General features: G+C 37.7%; 1 protein-coding gene across 5 annotated transcripts in view; it reads left to right on the forward strand.

Annotated features, from left to right (window-relative positions):
• GABRG2 (gamma-aminobutyric acid type A receptor subunit gamma2) overlaps positions 1-15,098 on the forward strand; it is a gene marked incomplete at both ends in the record, with an annotated part of 66,849 nt that overhangs the window by 42,202 nt on the left and 9,549 nt on the right. The window lies entirely within an intron of this gene.

Genomic DNA, 15,098 nt, shown 5'->3' on the forward strand with positions numbered 1-15,098 from the left:
TCTTAATTGTAAATAGCATGTGTTTTAAGATCGCCTTTTTAAACAGGGCATAATCGTCCTCATTTGATGTACATTATAGAAGCTATAAATATGCCACTTATCTCAAAAAGTGATACAGTCTATTAAGCAAATTCTTCGCTACTCTCGAGAAGACTGCATAATTAAGGCTAAAGAGCTGCAGGATAAAATTTATATAATAATACTTTCTTGCATCATGCCCTACATAACAGAATTTTAAAATATTTTTCAAGATTTAATGCATAAAGCACCACAACACCCTTTGTGTGTCTCAATGAACAGAAACGATCATGACATTAGTCAGGATATTTCTTATTGTCCTATCTTGTATGTAACTGATAAAATGATCAAAAAACTCGACAGTCCCAAGTAAATTATTCCTGTTGACTATTGCTCAGTTTCTTCTCTTTTAATCTTGAGAATATGAAAGAGAAGAGGAAGTAGAGTCATGCTGTGCAGGTAACAATCAATCATACAAGGTTGTTTCTGTTCTGTGAGTGTGTAGGCGAAAAGAACCAAACCAAACAACTCTCTTCTTTTGCCCCCCTCCAAAAAGCCTAAAGCAAGTTCACACCCTCTTCATTCCTAACCCGGACAGCAATAGCTACTTGATCTTACTTAACATCCCTTATCTAGTTATGCAAAATGCAAAAATACACAGTCATTAAAGACCAGTTATTTCTTAGATTATTTTCTGCTGTTATCCAGTAACATTTATTTAAAACCAAAATAAACCAGGTTGAAAACTTCCAGCCACCTTTGTAGCTCACCAACATTTCCGTTCTTATACCGCTGCAGCAAATTACTGGTCTGGAACAGAGCTATTCCATAGCTCCAGCTTCAGAGTCGTACAGTCTAACTGCAATGTCTTGGAACAGAACATCTTAACTTTGGTCATACAAGTGCAACAGCAGTAACCAGGACAATCAGGACAGCATACTGTCACTACAGCTATGTTTGCCCTAGCACTAAGGATTTTAGCTATGAAATAAGAGTTCTTGAAAAACTCTCACCATTTGTGGTCATACTGGGAAAAGCAAGAATGTTATCAAATTTGAAGAAATTACTTCTATTTTTCCTATTATTTGATAAAACCCAAACAATAAATGTCAAAAAACTGTATGACTAGATCAGCAATATTGCAGGAAAAAAGGAGGAGACTTTTAGGCACAGATATAGGAAATCTATGCTAGCCTTCAGTTCTGAGAGAAGCACTGTACTACTGTGACAAGAAAAGCAGAGAATTTCACTGAGAGAATTTATTACTAGCAAACAGTGCAAGTATTCCAAACCCATTATGGCTCTAAGTCAGAGAAAAAAAAGTGAAAGAGGAAAAGGATCAACCATTCAAATACTGAATATGGAAACACAACTTCTCTCTGAACTAATGAAGTAGTTCATTTCACGTGCCAAGCACAAATCCCACCAGTACCCCAGAGAGGAAAGGTACCACAGTCAGTATCTTCCCTCAGAGGGTATTTCAGTTTGTGGTAGAACATTGTCCTGTTGGTCACGGTCGAATTATTTCAGGGCTTTGTAATGACTAAGGCTGTTGCTGTTGAGCTTCCTAGCAGCCAGCTGATCTAAAATAACACAGCTGGCATGCCAGTAGATGTGGCAGTGCCTGTTCTGTGCAGGAGGATGAATCATCTTATATGTTACCTCAGCCAAGGTTACGTTCTGAAACAAGTCAATATAAGAGCAAGCACAAGCAGACGTTCACCTGCTGAGTTTGCCGGTTCTGTTGCCTGCCTTTCCTTTATTGGGCATCTTTACATCTAACCATATCATCTAACATAATGCTGTGCTCATAAGCCTGATGAGCTGGGAAGAAAAAAAATCTCTATGTCTTACTCACTTTCTCTCTGGCACACCTCATCCCTAATGCCATGTCCTTAAAAGTTTGAAAATGGAATTTTGTTTCCTGGTCTGGTAAGAGATTTTCTCTAGGAAGAGTTAAGAAAAATTAATAGTTCTGTGAGCAGAAGGGCTGATTTCTTAGATTCCCATTTCATGGCAGAATTCCCTACTGTCTACTGAACCTATACATGCTAATTTAAGCTTTTTCAGCAGCCGAAGCGTTCCTCACAAGTATTCTGTACATCATTTCTCTGGAGTCCAACAAGAACCAAATTCATGCCTTAACCTTTCTTGGAAGGAAGACTGAATGGAGTGACAGAATTATATGACAGTCCCTCAAATGCCTCTACCTGTCTTTCTGTCACTTTGCACTTTCTGTCTTAAAATTCAGAGTTGATCAATATTTACAGAATTATAAGCAAGGAGGGTGTGAGATAATATACCCTTGATTTGCCTTAGAGGAAAGGGTTAAAAAGAAATATGCTTTTCTAACTTTTAACAAGAGCTTAAACAGTTCCATTTTTGAGGCTTATAAAAAAGGGCTATTCATTATTTGCTTCATTTTTAATTAGATTTCACAAGCCACTGTATTTCTAACCTCCCAATTGAACTCAAACTCTAGAAGCCAAAATATCCCAGTGAGAATATTAGGAATCAAACTGTAATCAGGAAACAACTGAAACAATCTGTGAGCCTTTCAATCTAATATTTGTGGGGTGAAGAATGGCAATTCTATGCACAGTCCAGATAAACAGTTCAGATTTGGTGCACAGAATTAGAGAGGTAGTAATTTTCTTATACATACTGAACTTTTGTATGAAGATTCTTAAGCAGTCTTGTGAAAAATATTTTACATAGAAATGCCTTTAAAGTAAATTTTTACTCTAGCACATCTGAAAATGAGGAAATTAAGCCCAAGCTAAAGTTCTTCACATGTGGACCCCGTACTTCAGACTAGGTTACTTAAATGAGTGAGCTTTACTCCACCTGTACTAGCTAAAATCAAAGATAAATGCATGATAATTGTTAACGTGCCCATCAGGATTCAGTGCCACAGGTACTACCCATATACAAAACTTAAAATACAATACAAAAATAAATTTAAAGGAAAAAGTAGCCTTTTAGAAAAGGGCAATGAGACCTATTATTTTTGATGTGGCAAAGTTGTGACTCACTCGCTTGGGGAATGAAAACTTGGGGAACAAACTTTTTTTTCTTCTAGATAAACTTTCCATGACAGTGAAATTTTAATTCAAGATCAGGGTTACTAGCTCATAGTAAAATAACTAACTAAATAAATTTTCACATGAGAGATGCTTGGAGGACTTTGTTTACACCAATGTTCATATTTTCAAATATTCACTTTGTTTAAAAAGATGTTCACATGAAGTTGTTAAGATCAAGAAACATGGCGGAAACTACATCAGTAAAACAAGTATTTTTCAAGAGCTACCATCAAGTCATCATCTTTTGAACTTATTTTACTTCTAGAAATAACAAAATCTTTAAAATTCCTCTGGCAGGGAACAGTTGGGGTGCAACTTGAGAACACTGCTGTCACTTCTGCGGTAAAAACTGGAAGTCATGACAAAAAACCCAAACCTCTGTCTTCTCTTTTTCTGTCTACTGAAGTATTTTAAACTCTGGCTTGGCTCGGGCTTCTCTTTCTCTCCCACCTGTCGTATGTGCATATGAATGGCAAAGTGCTTGCTAGGGAATGGGGCCAGCAGAGCTAAACCAGAAGGGAGCTGTGGAGGAGGAGTGCTGCATTTGTCTGGTGGGAAAGTTGATTTCTTGAAGGAAACTAGACGGCATTTCATATCCACATCCCTTCCAGGAAACTCATGAGCCCCTTTCAAAGCAAATATTGTTTTGTGGGTGTAAGAACTCATTGCTTGCAGCATACTGCTTTGCCTCGTGGGTTTTGAGTACCCTTCTCTCTTTTAGCATCTAACATCATGACTGACTGTCTCTAGACAATCTCTAACAAGATAAACCTGCAAGATATGAATGATCATTGCGTCATTTCTGCATTCAACCTATCATCTCAACCCTTAAGTCTATTATGATAGTGATCTCCAGAGGAACATAAGTGCAAAAAGCTCTTTTAAGCATACTAACCTTTTCTGGTACCTAGCACCAATTGCAGCTTTATGACTGTCAAGTTACAAACACAGCAGCTGAGCTTCTAAAAAGCAATGTAGGAGACTTTACAGAGATCTAGCTTCCAGTGACTTCATATTACATCACCATGCAGGGTACATTCCAGCCCACATGGTAAAGCTCAATCCACAGTTCCCTCACCACAGTCCTGGGAGATTCCAAATGCATCCTTCTCTGTGTTTCACATCCAGAATTGCCAGTTCATTTTTAAAAGCTGTCCAGGACATAACGTTTTCAAATGTTAGAAGAGGAAAGACTTCAAAAGACATAACCCACGGGATTCACAGTGTTATAACCTCACTTTTAAGAAAAGATTAAGAGGTTGCACTTCCTGGCCTGAAAACATACAATGTTTTCACACTCCGACGTGGAGTGGAGAATCCCAGGGGAACCTGTTTTGTAATAGCTGTGGACGTTATCCTGAATATTTCTATTTGAGAAATAAATAGTTCTTCAGAGGTCTCCTCTTGAAAAGGGCAAACCATTTAAATACCTTGTAGGATTTGGACTAGGGTGATTATATACACCTAGAAGCTCTACCTTTTATTCCTGTGAAACTGGTAACAAACTTCAAGATGGTATCTGTAGTCTTTAAAGAATTTTTTTACATCCTCAGCTTGATCTGTTAACTTGAAATGGCAATACTGGTTATGAATTATTCATCATTCATAGCTGGCTCTTCTGAGACATGATCTTCAAACTAAGCATCCTCTTCATCTCTATTCTTCCCTTCAGGCCTGTTGCATGCAGGCCCATGACTTGTCTTACTCTTGTTCTTTGCATTAAATATAATTTCAGAACATCATCTCATTGTTTGCCATTTTTCACAGTTGCACTCTCTCTTTCTCACTAACTCTGACACCTACTTTTTAAACTCTACATTTATTTACTATTTTAACCATAACCTAGTTCCTTCTGCTTCAGTGCATTCATTTCTTCTTCTTCTCTAATTTTAAAACTAATTTTTCCTCCCCTTCTAATAGCTAAAGAAATTCTGGGTTTGACAGCTTCTTTTTCTTTCCCTCTAATGGATTTTACTTTCTACCTGATGTCAATAATATCCTCCTAGAAAGCTCAAGAGGTTAAAATACACCCAAACACATTTGCCATTTCCTTTCTTAGCATATAAATAACTGTTCTATTAGAGGTAGTTTTTTTCCATTTCATTTCCTCACCAATCACACCATAGACTATTTTGCAACACCTACTTTTGCCAGCGGATGTTTCTGCTGTTACATGTTAGCTGTGATTGTGAACAAGATTAATTTGCACATTGCTGAAGGTTTGCACCTGGCTTCTGCAAGACAAAATGCTTAAGAAACCAGAAACAATTTGGAATCTGCACACAAAGCAGGCACTGTCCTCAGGCAAACCGATAGCGGGAGAATGAGGATACTGTTTAACTCTTAAACATTAGTCCACAACAGCTTTACCTAGAGAAATAGCTCAAATTGGAAAACAAATACATTTGTGATATTTGTATTTAAATTTGTTCTAAGCATTTTAAAACCCCACATGTACGATTCAGAATATCTTATTTTTAATAGTCATGGATGCAAACTGTGGAGCATTCTTCTCCTCTTACAGCAATATAATGGATATGTCTACTTAAGAATGTGGAACAAAATGTCTTTGAAAATCTTCCACATTTGTCATTGGAAAAGTAAAGGTTTTAGACATAAATGGCTTGTCTGGATGTTATAATTTTAAAGTATGGTTCTAATAAATTTTAGATATTCACAAAATTTTGACAATAAAGTTACCCTTAAACAAGTAAACCTAAATACAAAACCATATTCTTCTCAAAAAAATAATTCTGAGCTTTTGTGTATAGGACAGGATATTTCAAAAGCTTTTTAAAAGTCTTGTATTTACAACTGCGTGCAGTACAGTTATGTGCCAATGTACTACTTATCTACATACTATATATGACTTCACATCACATACTTAGATAGAGAAATGAATTTTTTACTAATCTCAGTTTATGGTGAATTGTACCTTGAGCTCTAAATCCTTGATACATCAACTATCTTGAGGCAGAGGAATACCTTCCTGCAATGTGTATATTAATGGGAGTAACCTGCTCCAATATAGCCATTTGCATGAATGGCAGGAGAAAAAGTACAGCTTACACAGGAGAGAACGGACTTGTGAGAGACAGCACCTACCGCTCAGAAAGTAGGTAGACAACAGATAGTTCACTGAGACAAAACTCCTAAACCTTAAAGAGAACATGTTTGGGGTTTTTGAGCAGCATAGACCTCTGTAATAGCCAAACACAGCTCATTCATCAGGTGTCCTGTATTTCATATAGGAAAATGGTTTTCTTTTGCATCACACTTCTTCTCATAGGTCAACAGGTACTATTCCAGCCAATCTAAACTGGGTTTAAGTCTGCTATGGTGGAATTTAACAAACCAGAATTCTGGTTAGGACTTATGAGACAAGCTCAAATATAAATATGTATACATTCATAAATTAGAAAAATACAATATATGTTCTCCAGAATGACCAAACTAGGAGCATGGATAACCATGGGCTACTTTAAATCCTAGTTTTATCTGAGAGAGTTAAATGCAGCTGAACTCAACTTATTTGTAGAAGTCAAATGGAACTCTCTGACCTTCAGTTCTAGGCAACCATATATTATGAATTAGAGGAAAACGAGTACACTTTCATCCATCCTTAAAAAGACCCTAACATAATTTACATAGACCTATCACCTTCCTGCTATACAAACGGACCATATGTTGCTACATACAGATAAGGAGATTATTGATGAATACTAAAACTTCAGAAATAGTTACAAAACGTGCATTATTCTCCTTTCTTCCTGTCACCTGACATGTGATACACAGACATGTTCAATACTCATTCAAACAGCAACCCCTCCTGGTGTAACCAGTTACATGTTCATCTATTAATGCAGATGAACACTAAAACATACACTGGAATTCCTACACAAACACTAAAAAGCTCAGTTTAACACTAGTGAAACTCAGTTTAACAAGGTTTGAGAACTTCCTCTCTTCTCTGTATCTGGGCAAACAACAGGTTTCTGAAGAACTTAATATGTCAACTAACAGAAGTGGAAGGCTGATTGGGAGGATTCCCTGCAGAATTTAGCATGCCTTACAACATTGCAAGCCTTTAGGATAAAAGCATGGATTTTTAAGCAAGAGAATTATCTTTTGCCATGTAATTACATTTTAAGTCAATATTCAACAGAGGCAAATAACAGAAGCTTAAACTGCCCCTTATGTACTGTTGCCAACAGTGCCTGTCACTGATAAGACACAGAAAATTGTGGACCATCTCTCTCAATGGCATAATCGCTACCTGGTTCATGCGCTTAGTTACATTTTAATTAACTACTAAATGAATGATTTTGTTACCTTTCAACTACATACTTCAACTACACTGCTGCTTCAGCGTCCTAATCAATAATCCAGACCACTGCTTTGAGATATTTTTGGGCTATGGTGTTTTCCAACAAGACTATTTGCTTGCTTTTTGCTATGTATCTTTGTTAGGTTCTTGTGCTTAAAGTCATCTTCTTTTATTACTGAGCTGCCCTAACTCTCCGAAGCCCATGACATTTGGTAGCAGATCACACTGAGCTCTAAAGAAAGTTCAGTTTGATCTGTACTGCTTTTGCTCCCTGACGTTTTGCCTTCCAGGATCTCATACCCGGGTGAGTTTTAGTCTTTTTTGGTTACTTAAATTGGTTTCCTGGGGGTTTAAAACTAAATATTCACTGATGAAATCTTCTAAAATATTTAAAGGAAGCCAAAAATAAATGGAATTGAAGTCCTAAAAAAATAAAAATAAAAATAGTGCTGGAAGTCAAGCAATAAAGCATGTTATATTCCTCCCAGCATCCCTTGGGTTCTTTGTTTACGGTAGTCTTTCCAGTAATCTCCCTGTGCGTTCAGTGGAAGCGAGATGCTGGTGTTCAAGTGGTACTTTCTTGTATAAATATTTCTGCTGCTGGGGGGTTCAGAGAGAATGAATCTGTGAAATCTGTAGCTCCCCTGCAGAACATTGCCTCCATGCAGTCAAGCCTTCTCTCCTCTCGAGAGGACGTAGAAGAAAGCATCAAGTTTTATTGCAGCCCCAGGTTATGTAATACTGTCTCCTGGCTCTGAAAATAACTGGAAACATCAAGATCAGAGATTAAATGTACTGTATCCTCAAATTCCTCTTCTCTCAGAATGAAAGGCTTTCAGAGGAATTCGAGAATGACCTTTGCCATGCAAGACGATTTATAAAGATGTAAAAGCGAATTTGAGAAGTGGTGTTTTATGAACTGTATTAGTCCTGTGCAGTCATTTCAGCAACCAGGACATGCACAAAGCTCACTAAATAGTACTGATTTCAAGGGAGTTTTCTAGCATGTCTCTAATTCTGTTGTTTGGACCAGAATATTAAAATACTTTTTTATTTCTTCTATTGTGGCATCCACTAACTAGGCCTGTATTTAATTTTCAATCACTTCTGAAATTTTAGGAAGTCTATTTTAGAGCACAGTGATGGTATGTGGGTCTCTTGTTCAGCCAGTATGGGAGCAGTTCTATCCACAGACTCACCCATTAACAGATTAGCTCAGATGACACCATGAGGGGAATTGGTCCATGTAAGGTCTGCTTCCAAAGGGGGTCCCTTTTGGTGGACCATTTGCTTTTAATGTTGTTACTTTACCTATTGTTAGCAGTTTTTAATTTAGGCCTCTAAGGCCCAAAAGATTCTTTTCACTTAAGGAATCATAGAATGGTTTAGTTTGGAAGTTCCTTCCCATTTTTACATCTTGTATTTGTCTTTTCTACACTGGAGTTGCCCACATTAACTTTTCACTCAAAACCTTTGCAAAATTGTCTAGAAAATCCAAATATGTAGACCCATGCTACAGTATAAATGCTGAGCTTTACTACCCTTGTAAAACAACACCAGTCACCACTTTGTGCCTATTTTTCCTTGATGCAAACTACTGAAAATTTCAATGTGATAAAATTTACATAGCTCTGACAATTCTTATTTCATGCTGTTGCATAATCTGGATAGTGTGTTTGTTCTCAAGTATCAGGGATGTCATATAGTTTATGCTTTGATATATGGAAACAAACCAGTTATTTCCAGTTCTCCCTGTATATGAGAGCAGGCAGGGATGGATGTTGCCAGGAAGTGGGTATACCATCTGGATACCTTCAAACGGTATAAATAACCCACATTTCTTATTTTCTCATATTGGTGGTTTCATCGTGTCTCCAAAATGTTGTTACTGTAACAATGAGCGGTCAAATATTCAAAATTATCAAGTCATTGTTTTCAGCATGCACAGAGCCTTAGCTAGTGGTTTGTAATTCTTTTGAAGCAGACAGCTTTTCCTTAGGCATACAAAAGAGCCAAGGACACAGGACACCTGATGGTGTCAGGCGCAGCAAGATTTCTAACAGAACAGCACCCCAGCTGCTAGTGTTGCCTGGAGATTGTGGCTCTCTTCTTTCTCATGGTACTGAGATTTCTGTCATCCTCACGTTTCTCATCTCTTTGTTCCAATTTTCTATCACAGTAAGGCAAACAGGTTATTTAAAAATCTAACCATTCAGAGATGAGCTGCTGAGCTTTCATCCTGGGTTGATGCTTCCTTGGGGGAGAGCAGGGAGCAGGAAAGGGAGCAGAAGGTTCTATAATTTGCAGATTATTTACACATTTGAGCATAATGGTTCACTCACAGCAGTTGCAACCTATTACATCGTGCTACTGCCATGTCTGAACACTAATCCTGCACAATAAAAATCCTCCTGTGTTTGCTAATGCCAGTGTAGTAGCTCTGCTGCCTTCAAAAACAAACAAAAAAGATCAGTAGTTCAGCATTATGTCCCAAACCACAGAAAAATCAGATGTAATTATATGGGGTCAGTAACATTCCCTTTGAACTTCTAGTATACACAGACAGAAACTTAAAAAAACCAACACACCTCTCTTTACCTCCAACCCCATAATACATTTCCACACGGTGACATTTTTCAGCAACAAGAAATTCTTAGGCTGAATCTTGTCTCTGTGAATTCAAGGGGAAGGTGGGAACAACAGTAATAGATTTTAATTACTGTCTAGTGTCATTACATTCTTTCCTCCTATAATTAGAAACTAATGAGAAGTGGAACACATTCTGTCAAATGAACTGAGAAAACAGCACTTCAAGTGGAATGAGTGGCCAAGGACCAAACAAAACCCAGAACTGTCGGGCAGAAAGTCATGTCATACATAAAGAAATTTCATTTACTTGAATGGCTGTAATGATTCATCTCATTTTGCAGGAGTTTCATCAGCTGGGGTTGTCATTTCACACAAACATAAACTAATTCCAGTTCCCTTCTCCCTGTTCCCGCAGGAAATCAAGGTGTTTGATGTCAAACACATTCACATACAGACATACACGTTACTCTGAAAAACAGAAAAGATAAAAGCTCCCATCCTCTGCCCTCTGCCCTGCTGTGCAATGCAGTTAGGATTCATCCTTTGGAATGTAAATTGAAAACCAGGCTTGCAGCTATCCGAATCCCAGAGATAATCTCACATGAATGGACTACAGCGCAAGCTTTGTGAAAGTCTTAATATTGTTTTACCTCATTACATAATCAAGCTATAATCAGGGCTTAGAAATGGATATTTAGGATTGGGGTGAAAACACTTAGTCCAGTTGCTGCTCGGGATCAGCAATGACCATGAATTGCCCCATTCTTTATGTAATGCACAGAGGGAGCGAGTGCCAACAGCCAGGTAGAGACTGGCACTGCTTCCAAGTGCTGGGAGGCTGCTGCAAGCAAATATCGACAATCCCACGGCAGGTTTCTGTCTTTGCCCTAAAGGCTAAACATCCATTGTATTTCATTTCACATCACGACTTCCCGATGACACAATAGGGGTATTTTGCTGCTAAACCTCAGAGGGAAAGAGACTGTTGAGCGTTTTTGAAAAGGAAGAGACAATTATTTTTTAAACTGCCTGCTCCTTATGCAGTCTAAAAAAAAGAGTAAATGGAGGAACAAAAAACTCTCAAGGGCAGAAACAATGAAAAGGGCATTTGGCAACAATGAGATCATGAGAAGGTCTCATGGTCAGTTATCTAGGGGACAGTGTTCCTTCTGATTTTACCTTTTCCCCAGACTTCTAATTTTGGACGGTGGACACCAACAAATCTCATAAATCTCAGCTTATAATCAGCACTGTGATCAAATTTGTGCCCAGTCTTTATGAAAATTCACTCATATGCTAAATGACCAAATACTTGAGCCAAAATTATTTCCCTGTGATATATGTAAAAACATACTACACTGGAGGAGATATCATCTCTTCATGTGATAAATGGCCAATTTTAAAAGTCCTGTTTCATTAGTACTGAACTAGGCACACTTAAGAACTTTCTGCTCTGTTAAAAACAAACAAACAAACAAACCACAGATAGATCAATTTGGATTTTATCCAAGAAAATAATTTCGGTATGTTAAACCTGAAACCTCATAGAAAATTGAGTGTTTAAAAAACTGATTTGTTTTCCTCATTCCACCATAACAGTGCAAGACATCTCACTGAACCTCATCTTGAGGCTGGCTCAATAACAGGACAGTATAATGCCATCAAAATTCCAAGTATAGAACCTGCCAAGGCAAGAAAAGAGATGGGGACAAAAGCCAAATGAAGACGCATCAGGACAAATACACCAGTCTTAAACCATTTACATTATTTTTCATCCTGGATTAGAGCTGCATTGTACAATGTAGTCCACAATATGACAGTGGCCTTATTTGGGAGACAGAAGTCTGACTCAGGGTCTCCCATTCACCCCCTTTCCCACTGGCAGTAATCTGCATCCAGCCACTGCTGAGCATACACCAGACCTGTGGTACCATCACCTGGGTTTGACATGAAAGAGAGAGGCTTTTTCCATATTTTACCAATCCTTTCCTGTAACAAATATATATATATATATATATACATATATTCTCCATTTGTAGCAGTTTTTGAGTAATGCTGCAGCCCTCCAGTATGTCAGAAACAGAAGAAGGGTAAACAAAGTGAAGGAAACTGGTGTAAATCTGTAAACCTGCAGTGGCCCACAAGCTTACCAAGCAATTATTATTACAGAATAGCTGTATAAAAACAGCATTATGCTAAACTCTCTTAAAGAGGAAGGATGCATTTAGGATCCCACTTTGCTTTATTGCTTTTATTTTTGTAGTTGGTACTGGTATGGTAGGTTGGCATTTTAAGAGGTAGAGAGAATTAGTTCATCTAGTTTCAGTAGGATTTGGGTACGTAGCTTCAGCCCAGAAATGTAAGGCACTGAATTAAGACCAAGCAAGATGCAATAATACCAGCTCTAGAAAAATAACAGATGTTTTTCACATGTTCTAGAAATCTGAATATTGCAGACTTAGCCAATAAACCCTTTGGGTCTGGGATCATCTTGGTTTATGTGTGGGTACATCATGAAACAAACCTGATTAAAGCCTCTCAGTTCTGCTAAAATATTTCAGACCACTTTATACACTCCCCCCCCCCCCCCCAAATTCATCATGATGTCTTTTTTTCTTTTTAAATACAATTAATTCAAGGTGAGAGTTTACTTAGACTATGGAAAACAGTGATTTTATACTAAAGCTCCCACCTTAAAAGATGTTTATGGAAATCATATGCTACTATTTTAATGGTATTTTCACATACCATGACTTAACCCAAGAATACACATCTATTCCATTAAATTACTATTTACCTGTTCATTTTTTTTTTTAAAAAAAAGCAAACAATACTAGCTGTGATCTGTACCTAACAGAAAATGAGACTGGTGGTCATGTTAACAGTAAAAGAGAGAGAGAACAAGGATGTATCTATTAGTTATTTGTAAGGAAAAGAAGATAAATTCTGCTGCCACTGTTGTTCTTCATTAACAATTTATGCAGTTTATACTCATTACTTTCAGCACAAAGGTGATGTTACTTTGGTAATATTTGTATTATATAAGAGTCAGCTCCATTCTTACAAGGGTTCCTCTATTAGCAGAGCCACACAAGCCCGTTATGTCATTTGGGTGTTTGTATAAACACTTAACAGGGAGAATAAACAGAAATTTCAAAGATTTGGTTTTCCACTGGCAGACTTGCAATTGTTTCTCTTATCTATTCTGAGGTGACAGTGCCCTCCCGTGGCACGACTTTTCTTAGTTGGTTTTTTCCCATCCAAACAGATGAAGTGGATGGGGTTTCCCGTGTATAAACAAGCAATTTATTTATGTACTCATCTATACGACTTAATTTTGAGAAAAGGGTACATTTCTATGTATATGTTTCTCTGACCAAAGCTTTTATAAGTGCCTGTTTTCTTCTGTATCATTTTTGTGTAAAATTAGAAAAGGGAAAAACCTGAACAACTGGTGCATGTCTAGGTCTGTGTGAACTAATATTGGCCACACCAACAAAATTGTGGCTATTTGTTACCATACAAACAGGGACCTACATTAATCCTAGTTGCTAGCCACTTTATAAATCCTTAAAGAACAAATGATGGCCTGAAGTTTTGGGAGAGTTTAGATCATACATTACTCTTCTCCTGTCCTTTTTTTTTTTTTCTCTCAGCCATTTCACAAATCTGCCTAGTAGAGGAAAACTTGAAGTTTTAAAAATATATAATAAAGATACTTGCTAGTGTTTTTCTGCCAATTATTGATTCATTATAAATATTCTCCTATATATTTTTTCTCCACAATTTTTTTACATTTGAGGTATAAAAAGCACTAAATTATAAACATTATCAGAATTACGAAAACACACGTTGATTTTCAGACTACTAAACAGTGACAATAATACTTAAAGTAACCAAATACTCTAGGAAGCTCCTCTTCAGACCCTTGGATAGAACTCGAGTTCCTGTGGGAGGTGGGGGGGGGGGGGGTGAGCTCCTTGATGAAGCTCCCTGACAACAGAAAGTCAGCATGAGGCAACGACCTCAACACACACAAAAAATCTGGATGTTAAAAGTATTGGACCAATAATACAACAAAGTTTGAGAAGAACAGAGCCACCTCTACCATCCATCTGTTTTTGCTGTGCCCTTAGTTGTGGTGCATGGCTTTGTAAGAAACAGAGATAGCACAGGGCTAATCAGAAAAAATTCTTCTTATAAACTCTCAAAAGAAGTCCTTATGTCTATGGACACACGTCTGCACACACATTGGTTGTTTTCCAAAACTTTTAACTTAGTCATGAAAGATTTCCACAGAAATGCCAACACATCCAAAGGCCAGCCCTTCACCTCCTAGAAATTCCCTGTGCTAAACCTCACATATCTAACAGAAAACCACCACTGAATTTTCTCCACTACAGAACTACCTGTGAGAATGAAATGACACATTTCAGTGTCAATACCAATAACTTGACCAGGTGGCAAATATATAATTTCTGAAGCTAGTCTGCAGGTCTTTTCATAATTGAAGTCTAGCAATGTTTTAAACAACAGAAGCCAGAAGCTTATAATAGTAAGCGTGAGACAATCTCAGCTATGTGTTGCTACCTGAACTATAATTAAGACACCAATTTCCTGTGATGTTAGAAAGCTGTTCTTTTCTCTAGCATTTGTACTAGCTTCCAAATCACTTCTGAGTACAAATTAGAGGCTTGCTTCCCCAGTACCGTACACTTTGCACAGTCACTTAAACATGCAGAGAGCGAGTACTAATGGGTATAATTTCCCATTCACTTCACCCAGGTATAAATGTTTCCACAACCAGGAAGCAGTGAAGGATCACACCCACTGTGCTGATTAAATCAGTTAAGTGCAGTGTACATTCCCCCTGGCTATGCTTCCTGGCACGACTAATTCCTCCGATTGAACCTTTGGGACTTAGGCCAGGACATATGCACAGATGGTTCCTCAGATGAGAAATTCACTTCCTCTACTGTCTAACAGAGCCTGAATCCTGGTACTCGAGTTGCTGTATCACAGAAGTGGTAGGAGAAGCTTCCTAGTTTCCAAAGTTTACACAGCCTACTTTGAGTCTG

The sequence above is a fragment of the Gallinula chloropus genome (genome assembly GCF_964237585.1).
Source record: "Gallinula chloropus genome assembly, chromosome: 10".
NCBI classification, from domain to species: domain Eukaryota; kingdom Metazoa; phylum Chordata; class Aves; order Gruiformes; family Rallidae; genus Gallinula; species Gallinula chloropus.